Here is an 11,074-nt window from a genome sequence, read left to right as displayed (position 1 = left end):
AACAACCACAATTGCAATTCCACAACACCATTCTAAACCCATCTTTAACAAGGTCAGAAGTAACAAAAAATTACCTCTAAAAGCATAGGGAAAAGCATAAAGTGTTGACAGACTATCCCCAGGTAAAAGTGGGAAAGACAGACAAAGCTGTTTTCTTTAGTGAACTTTAAGGCTACACATTTGTATGCACTGGCTCTATACAGTTGCTATGAATCTTTGACTTAGTTCTCTATTATAATGTAGTCATGGTCCCTGATATACTACAATTACCGACTTTATAATGCTCCAAACAGTATGTGAGAAAGAATAGGAACTGGTGACTTGAGAGATTTAACTAACAAAAGGTTATTGCTTAAGCAAATTAATAAATAACAAATACCAAGAAAACAAAAACTCATTATTTTCTTATATTAGACAATGATAATAAGGGCTTGGAAACTTGGAAGAAACAAAAGAGAGATATCTTGTCATATATAATCACTTCACACATGAACAAACTCAAAGCCCAAAGCCATTTTGACTAGTTTGCACAAAGTAAAACATAGTGACATGGAAACAGAAAATTTCCTAAGAAGTGGCTAAACATAGCATTAATCATTCTCTTTGATGATTGTTGGTATAGTTAACTTAATCTAGGTTACTAGAGGTAACAAGATCAAGATAGATATGGTGCCACTTTTTAATGAATTTTTATTCTTTAGAACTACTCTGGCTTTAAACCCAGGTCCCAGATTCACCACTTTCCTCATATGAGACTAAATTTGGCCTTTAGGCAGCATACCTTCCTTTAATTTTTATCCCTCCTTACTTTACTATTACTACCATTGGAGAATGATAACCTATAAAAAGTCTGTTAAGTGTCTCTGTCTTTGCCTCTCTCTCTCTCTCTCTCTCTCTCTCTCTCTCTGTGTGTGTGTGTGTGTGTCTGTCTCTCTCATGTGTGCGTGCGTGTGTGTGTGTGTATCTGTGTGTGCACGCGCGCGCACATGTGGGTGCACATTCATGTGAGGGGAAACCAGATTTCAATCTCATACGCCATTCCTTAGGAGCATCTAGTCTACAGCTCCCCAAGCAAACGAGGCAAGCTGGCCAATGGCTCCAGGTATAGGCTTGACTCCTCCTGCCTGGTGCTGGGATTACAGTGCTCAGTTTTTGTCTAACGTTTTTGTTGTTTCATGGATGATAGTGATCACAATGACGGTAATCAAACCATATCCTTATTCTTAGACAGTAAGCACTCTAGATGCTGAAACATCACCTTAAACCCAAGTCATTCTTTTATTTGCTTTGTTTCTTTTGTTACTGTAAATCTTTTATGGTTCTAACAAAGAAGTTCTGAGTTAAAATATTTGACTATCTTCAAGTGGTTGACTGGTTTAGTCCAAGTGAATCCTCAAACAACAGGATTTTTGGTTGCCTCTCAGGGGTTGAAAGTTAAATCTCTATTATTTAACACGTTGTGCACTGAAGTCAAAGGACTTGGTGTTGGAAGGTGTTCTGTAATTCCACATACTATGGTTTTGTTTGTCTGTGTGATTGTCATGCAGAACTTACTTTGATAATTTCCCCCAGCTGCTCTAGTTTTTAATTAGGTTAATCAGCTTATTTATTTCATTTCTGAGAGAACTATAAAACTGTTAATGACCTCTGAAATGAAAACCTTGTGTTTTCCTGTAATGTCCTTTACGGGTTTCAATAGGCCATTTATTAAACATAAGACTCAGTTTCTCAGCCCTGAATTAAAGTGCCTAAATGAGATCTTTGACTGTACTTTCATCACTTGCATATACAAGTTGTTTTCTTGAAGCTATCATGTGAGTGGAAGCCATAGGGCAAAAACGACAAAACTGTGTGACCACTACTTTAATTTCAGAGTCTAATGTGAAATAAACCAGTCAGGTTCCCTTAAAAGAAGTGTGTGCCACTTGGAAGTCAAATACTGAACAACTATAATTTAAAGATAATTTTTAATTTATTGCATTGCCCCCCTCTTCTAATTTTGTCTTCTGGTAAAATGTCCAGATGAAAGGGCCTGCATACATTACTCAGGCTCTGAGGCTCTCTTCAATGTAAGCTATTTGATTTATTTTTCCTTTTAATGTCATTACAAATTTTCTACAGTTTCATTCCAGACCTTATTGTATGTGGAACCATAGCACGGAGAATCATAATCTGATGAGTCTTAATGTAATATGTTAATAGTTTTGTCAAAAGAAAGCCATGCATTAAGATGATTACCATTGTAAAAATGCGTGGTGTACAGTGACATCTAGAGGGCATTATGAACAATGTAACAAATGATGTTCAGTCCAATCAATTCTATGGGTGTGGTAAGTAAGATTTCAGTGTCTGGAAACTACATTAAACCGAAACAGAGATATATAAACTTAACATTAACACTTCAGCTGGTGTGGTCTCTTTGAAGAAACAGAGATGGAAGAATATATTTCAAAGCATAACAGCTTCAAATGATTGAAGAAATTGGAAGGGAAGAGGGTAATTTCCATGGTAACAATATAATGGAGAAAATAGAAGAGTAAGATAAAACGAAGAAATAAATCAAACCTGTCTGAAAATCCGAATATATTTGACAATCAAATAAATAGTCTGGAAATAGTTTAGTTAAAATATATCTATGCAAAATACTATTGAATCTTCTGTAGAAATAGTAATTAAAATTATGACTGGGATTGTAGTTGGGCCATTGAATCTACTGGTACATTTTCATTTTGCAGGCAGATCTACTAGTGGCCACCCCAAATGGAGAGAACTATAAATGCATGGCTGATGTGTGATTCCCATAATCTTGTTCAGCTGCAACCTTCTGGACCTTAGTTATTTTATCCATAAAACGGGGAGGTATAGTATCCCTCACACAGGGGAGGGCCTAGGCCCTGCTCCAAATGATATGACAGACTTTACAGATTCCCCCATTGTAAGTGGTTCCGGATGGGTCAGGACAGGATGGAACAGGAGTGGTCAGGTATTCTGGCACTCGGGAGTCACAGAATACTGAGTGTTACACAGCTCAGGTGGAAAGGTATCCCGGAGCTCGGGAGCCAAGGACTACCACAGGTTGCAGTAAGCTTGGCAGCTTACAGCCTTGCCTCAGAGAAAGGCTTCTCTGGGGTATCAGCTCCACTCCGGCAGGACAGGGTCTTTCAGCTAGGGATGTTCGCCTAGTGTTTTGCTAGGCAGGAGGTTTCTCGGGCAAAGTTGTTACAGTTCAGCTCTGCTCCTGTAGAGCGGCGGGGAGCCGGGAGCAGAGTGTAACAACTCTGCTCTGCCAAGGTTTCTCAGGCAAGTGTTACAGCGCTGCTCGCTCTGCTCTGCCCAGGGTCGCCTCTGCTTGCTCTGCTCTGCTCTGCCCAGGGTCGCTTCTGCTCTGTTGCCGCCGCAAAAGAAGATCTTCACCCAAAGCTCATCCAAAGGGGTTTATTGGAAGGCAGCTGGGCCAGCCAAGCTGAACATACACAGGGTTTATATGGGGATTCTTGGGGTTGGGGAAGTTTTTCCAGAGTAGGGATTGGTCCGATTTCAGTGCTGAGCTCAGATTGGCTAGAGCTCTGCTCCGGGATTGGTTACTCTTTTACACAGGATTAGGGTCAGATTTGGCTCTGGTTTCAGGGCCAAATTGTGTTTCTTTCTCTGGTCTTTTTTAGCCTTTTGGCTCCAATTTTAGGGCCAGGGTACATTTCTTTCACTGACTCTGATTCCAGGGACAAAGTGTGTTCCTTTGGCACTGGTTTTAGGGTCAGGCTACATTTCTTTGGTTGTGATTGCAGGGCCAAAGTGTGTTTCTTTGGCTCTGCTCAGGGTGTATTTCTTTGACTGGTCCTTTTTCCCTACACCCATGGAAGGCCTCACCCTCCCTGGGGAGCAGAAAGGGGTTGGGATAGGGGGTTGGTGGGGAGCAGTGGAGGATGGGAGGGAGAGGGAACTGGGATTGATATGTAAAACAAGATTATTTCTAATTTAAATTAAGAAATATAGAAGTAAAAAACACACAAAAAATGGGGAGGGATGACAAGGAAATGCCAAAGACCTACTACAGATCTCAATTTTTCCACCCATAACTTTAAACCTATGGAGACTCTTCTGTTCTAATGATTCTGGGATCCATGGTCAACTTGATGTGCAACCTTGCACAAAGCTCTTAACCTCTCTGGGCCATGATATTCTCCTTTGTAATTGCAGGTGTATGGGGTAGATAACTTCTACACTGTTATCTCCATGATATGGCTAGTCTTAAACATTATGCTAGATTCACAAGTATGATCTCTAAGTACAATAAACACAGATATACCTTTTAGAAGAATTGAGAAAATTGAGTGAAATTTCAAGTCTATTTGTAAAAAGATTCCAGTTATTTTAATGAGTCACAATGTCCAAATTCTTTTAAATGAGCTTTGAAAAGACAGTGGGATCTTTTAGATGCTATGTTCAACCCATTAAGGCTATTGTTTAGTTGCTAATTTAGAATTTGGTGGCATAGTTGATTTTGGCTATTGTGTTTATTACCACAACACAGACGCTAAGCTATAACAGAGGTTAATTCCAGTAACAAAGGGTATTTCTGTGACAGATCTGACCATATGACTTTTTATGCCTTGTAGTATTTTGTCTGAGGAAGATGGAGAATTGTGGAGTTTCAGTCTAGAAAGGCCATAGAGTGCTCACAGCCCAGTGAGCTGTTGTGGGAACTTGCAGATAATGCTCGGAGAAATGCTAGTAGTGGAGACCTGGCTTGTGAAGTTTCAGAGGGTAGCAAAAACTTGATCTTTCGGGGATACAGTTGAACTGAGATTCTGTGATGATGGAGCTAAATGATGTCTCCTTGGTTAAGGTGTTTGGGTTATGGTGGCTTCCACAGCAATGGAGAAATCCAACTCTCTAAGATATAATAACTGTTGTGTTGTCTCCTGTCCTGGATGGATTTCTTTGTTACTGTGGGATCCACCACAACAGAGAATTTTGTCTTTCCCCAGGCTGAGCCCTGGTTAGACATTGTGTTTAGAAGAAGCAGAAACGGCAGGCTAAACATTGTCCTTTACTCTCTTTGCTCTCTAAAATGTTTATATTTAAGATGGCCCTAACTAAAAATATTGCCCTAGGATTACAAACACCTTGACGCACTTGCACTGACAAGAAGTTCTTTAGGAAAATTCACTATTCATATTTGAAATCTGATCCATCTATTCTGGTTAAAGCTATTTGTTAAACAAATGCTTCCTCTACTTCATCCTCTTCGTGTTTAGGATCTTTCATTATAATATGATGTGTATATGTGAAAGCTGAGTGTTTGTATGTGTGCAGTGTATATATCTGAACAACACATGTGTGCAGTGACCTGAAGAGGACAATGGCTCCTGTGGGACCAGATTTGCAAGCAGTTGTGAGCAGCTTGCACATGGGTGTTTACTGGAAACCCAAGCTAGACCCTTTGCAGCAGCAAAACTTGAGTTATCTCTTCAGCTCCCAAGGAGAAATTAATATCTCGACATGATATATAATAATATAATATATTGACATGATGCCAAGCATAAAAGTCTTTCAGTAAAGAACAATTTTATTGGATATATAGTACGTGCCAAAATGAGGTGAAACTTCATACCCAATGTCTTCCTTAATCTTTTTAATTAAATGAAGGTTTTACAACGTTTTTATAAATGAAATATAAAGTCATAAAATTAAGTGTTAAGTTGACTAAAGATATCATGAACCCATGCTTGTTACATGGCACATTTTCTAGTTTTCTAGTGTGTATGTGCTTATGATGTGCATTTATATGCATGCTGAGAAGAGTACTTAAATTGAGTCTTACTGGTGTCGTTAAAGCTTCATTCCACTTTAAAATACTTGCATTGTGATCTAATAGCAAATAGCATATTTTGAATGTCTATATAAGAAGAACTTCCTTAGGTTCTGTCTAAGAGTGTTCTTTCTTATCTGGAATTATTGTTGGCCTCAGCTGGCTGATGTTTTCACAACTTATTTTGGTGTGTGTCTTAGTAACCTTGTGGAACTATCAAAAGTGAGAAATCTGCTTCATTTATTCACTACTCATCCATTTAGTGGTTCAATTATATTATTCATGTGTAGTAGGATCAGAATTAGAGACTTGTGCTCTATGGGAAACAATATTGTCACAATACAGTAGTTACAGATAATTTCTTTTGCCTTTAGTCCCATAGTCTCCACTCAAATGTATGTAAATCTTTCAATTAAAGATATACATTTGTGTACAGGTTAGCATATAAATTAAAACACTTTGCTCTATCAGCTGAGAAGACCTAAATAATGCTATTCCAGTAACAAGTAAATTGCGGTCCTAAATCTTGGTTTCTAAAACCAATAAATAAACCAGCATTGTATTTGGGTTAGACCCAACAGAAAAATACAAGAGGAAATTAAATCACATGTAGACTCAGATAAATAGTGAAAACTGGCATATAAGAAGAAACTGAAGACTACATTTCATTGTAGCCATTGTTAGAAATTTCTCTTAGTAAAGAGAAAATTAATTTAGATGTGTAATTTACATAATTAAAATCACGTGTGAACTGAAGATTTACATTTGAAAGGTTGACTATGAATCTCTTAAAACTGTATTTTTAATAATCTTCTAAAGCTTTGGTATATTAAGAATGTCCCAAACAACCTGAAAACAGAGAAATATAATAGAAAAAAGGTACAGAATTTGACTACATTTAAAATGGCCCCATGTAAGAATGCAAATATGGGGAAATACAGAGAACAAGTTCTCAATATCCAAAAACAGCAGGTTATTAATACTTAACACATTCAAATTCCTAAAGCAACTGGAACAAACAGGAAATTCCACAGAAAGCAAAGTAAGAGTTGGAATACTGTGTGGGAGATGAGTAGTAATTAAGAGGTTTCAGACAGAATAAGGACACAATTTTCATGGGGACAAAACCCTAGAATTTACTTTTTGGGCCAAGGTTGGTTACTAGAACTAGAAACTTTGCACTCTGCCTGATATGGATGTTCACATGTCTGTTCACTTTCTAACAAACTAATCAAACCCTGATAAATACTGTATATCAGGATTTAATGGCTGCTCTCTTAGTGCCTACATTTTAGTAGCAACACAAAGATCTGTAGGATCACAGAGTAAGCATTGCATTTGGGACTTGGCAGTCAATAAAAGCAAAAGTTAACTGAAGAGAATTCTAGAATAACACTTCTATGAGCATAAATGATACTCTACCATAAACTATCTCTAACAGACATGACACATCTCAATAATGTACATTTTGGTTTTGAATTTACAGTGTAGAATGAAACCTAAACAAGGCTCCAAGATGATAGGGGAATAAGGGTAGAAACATACTTTCTAGTTCATATACTCATAAAAGGAACACTTTAATGCAGAAAAAAATAAAACCCAATCCTCTTCCTGCCAAGAGTTCAGAAGGTGACTGGCAGGTCTAGCTGTCCTGAGTGATGGAACAATTCCAGGAGATGCTGCTCAGGAAAACATCTCTGACACAGGATCATAAACAAGAACATCTCCTGACAAAGTCACATGCTTCTAATACTTCAACAGAAAAATTCCAATTTTCAGCATCAGAGATAGCAAATTTTCCTAAAGTCAGGTATCACCTTTGCTTTCTTGTACAGCAAATATTACAAAAAATTCCTACATCTTGTTCCTACTTTTTACAGTATACAAATAGTTCTGGAAATCACATAACTCTAACAGAGTGGAAGGTGCAACAGACAGAATGAAAACTGCAAATTTCTGCTAGTGCATAAACCTGGGGGTCCTAGCTGATGCCTTAACATTTCTTTCTTTTGGCTAAAGTATATGTCCTATAACAATACTCATGCAGAGTTTTTTTTTCTTATTGGTTCTATGTTTTCGTACCATTAATAGATACTTTGATTATAACTTTCTCTTATGAAAATGAACATATTTAAATGAGGAACGAGACAGTGGAGCATTTTAGTGTTCCAAGTTGAGGGAACAAAACAGGTAAGGAATGATTGGAACTGGACGCTAAGGACTCTGAAAATTATAGCCTCTTCATACCTCAAACCATTCAGTTGTGCCTTTGATGTGAAAACTTTGACATTACTGCTCTTTGCACAATTATATCTGTATTGTATTGCTGGTAGACATGGACTCCAAATCACACAGATGTGTGTATGTGATCTAGACAAAGTCAGATGAAGAAATGAAAGGGTAAATACCCAAAAATCCAAACATACCCTTCACCAAACACTTAAGGTATGAGAATTAGTAACTGACACCTGGGGAAACCTTTTAAGAGAAGGTTAGGACTGTTTTGTGTAAAGATGATGTTGCATGGGGAGAAATGTGATTGACAGGTAACTTGATTGGCCTAGATTAACTGCAATGCCAAATTCAAGCCAGTACACTGAATGCATAATCTTTCCTTTTGTTAGAATTGTAGCATGTGATTTAATCAGTTAACTGTAAAGCATGAACTTCTCACTTCCTGAACTCATTATGTTGACTAACTTTGTTGGCTTTTATTTCTTTTAAGGGAACAAACACTAGTGTCAAAAAAGCTAGTGTGCACAAAAGTGTATCTTGGAGTACAAGTGTGAGAACCACCTTGCTTGTTGCCTGAGACGTTCAAGGTGCTCTGAAGGACTTTTGTTGTCCTTGCTCAAATTAAACAGTCCTTTATTTCTGTCTGAAATCAGTGCTACTATGTTCCATGCTATTTTTACTTATTTACAAACACAAAAATCACAGTGATCATACTCTCATTCAAATTCAAGTGAGAAGTTCAAGGCACATTTTATTACTCATAAAAAAGACAGTTATGGAAACGAGTAATCAACAGCCAATAGGCATTCAAAATAGTCTCTTGAAAAAATATTCACACACAGTAACGGACACATTATTAAAAGTCCTTCACATGGCTGCAAGCATAGAGCTACTTTGAACAAATATAACGTGATGTCAACTCTGTCTTTGAGTTGTACAGTGAGGATTAACGGAAATACAGCTTCTTTAATGATTTCTTCTGCATCTCTTTCTCCTTGATTCTTATATTCACCTTTAGCACTCGTTCAATATTTCTTTAGTATTGTACTTATTGCTTTACGTTTTATTTTTAGTCTTAGAAGTTTCAGTTGGCATACCCCAAGCCTAGATATTCTGGCTTGTCATGTTTAGTCTCTTAAGGAGCCCCTCCAAGACAGTCTTTTCTTTTTTTCCTGTTACTGTAAATTATTTCAGGAATTGCTTTCAGATACTTGCTGGTCATGCTTATGTCTCTCCTCAAATTTCTCATCCATTCTTGTATGATGTTATAGAACTTCCCAGGAGGAACTGTGACAAGATCTGCTCTCCTGGGATAGGGCAGTAACAATATGCCAGAGACATAAAGTCACCCATGTCCAGCTTAGCAAGCCAGTGAGTTTATAAGGGTTAATTTCTGGAGCCTGGTGGCCCCTAAGGCAGCTCCATCACCAAAAGCTACCCTAGTGCATAACTACTCCCAATAGCTGCATCCCTGGGCAACCCCATGACTTTAGAGCACTTTTGTCATAGTCTTCTCAAGCCAGCATGTTAGCAGGTTGATCAGTTGGGGACAGACCTTGTGATTCTTAAAAGTTCCAGAAGCCTCCAGAAACCTGTGAGTTTTCAATCTGAGTATTCAAAAGTCTCATATACTTCCTGAATCGTGATAAGTTTTGCCCTGAAACAAAAGTTTCAGTCTTGAGGACAGTGCCACACCACATACATCACACACCCTTTTAGATCCTTGGTATGTTAGTTATAATTCACTGTCTGGGAATGTCAACACCCCTGTTGTATTTGGATCTGGTATTTCCCCTCATAGGACAGTGTTTTGGTTGTCAGTGCACTAATACTTTATTTAAAAAGAGATGTGATGTACCAGGTAAAATGCAATGTGCTGAGTACCCCTTCAGGGACAGAGTGGTGAAAGTGGGGAGATCAAGATGGGGGATTTTCTGAAGTCCTGTTACTAGGACTCCTTGTTTCACTGAGCATGTGTGTGCAGGCTCTGAACTGCACACACACTTTATGAAGTACAGGGTAGCTACAGGAAGTGGAAGTGGTGATTTCTCCACTCTTGATTTTGCCAGAATTTAATAAAATCTCATTCATTTCTGTTCTGGTAAAATCAGTCATGTGCCACAAAAGAATATTTCAGTGATAGGCTGAACATATGTTCCTGGTTTGATGAGGAGTTGAAAAATTAAATTCATCATTTAGAGATATCACAAGCATCAGGAAATTACACTTGGATACCAGAAGTTGCACATTATCCCAGAAGTTCTAAATCTAAGAGTTCTTATTCTTTTATTATATGCCACTAGTTTATTATTAGAAAGTTTCCTAAAATTAGTTGAGTAACTCTGCATCTTTTGTTGACTCATCCGTTGAGCATTTATTAAAGGTCACACAACATATTCTTTGTCTGAGCAAGAGTGGTGCTTAAGACGTTTCTGAACAGTCCTGAGATTTCCCGTGATTATCACACAATTAAATTATTTCAGGGTTTTCCTTCTCTTCATTCAGCTACCCCAAACCCTTTCCTCTACCAAATATACACAAAATCAGACACAACTAAAATAGCTGCGACTTTGCAAGTCTATGTCTCACTTTGTAAAGGGTTCTTCTCAATCGTCTAGTTGGAGGACTGGCTATTTTACGAGTATCAAATGTAAATGTAATTGGCAATGACAAGCTCTGCCATGGGGCGATGGTTGTTATAAGGGATCTAGTCTTTCAGGAAAGCTTTCTGAGCCAGAAATTTGATTAGTATGTTCCTTGAGTACGTAGAATTCTCTGTATTTGTTCTCCGAGTTCTGTAGCTCTTACCATTCAGAGTTATCATTCGCAGGAGACTCAACAATTTGCTCCATTAATCCATGATACGTTTAAAGCCCAGCATAACTTCATTTCTTGATTCCTTCAGGATTAAAGAGTCGTTAAGTTCTTAAAAACAGTATATTAATAACTGAGAAATGTTCCCCTGCTAGTGTTTGGCTTTCCCCCCATGTCTTTCCTTGATACTAACATGTGCACTTTACTGTGGCT

This window comes from Mesocricetus auratus, unplaced genomic scaffold, assembly GCF_017639785.1.
Source record: "Mesocricetus auratus isolate SY011 unplaced genomic scaffold, BCM_Maur_2.0 Super-Scaffold_100004, whole genome shotgun sequence".
Lineage (NCBI taxonomy): Eukaryota > Metazoa > Chordata > Mammalia > Rodentia > Cricetidae > Mesocricetus > Mesocricetus auratus.
Note: the sequence above shows the minus strand (reverse complement) of the source record.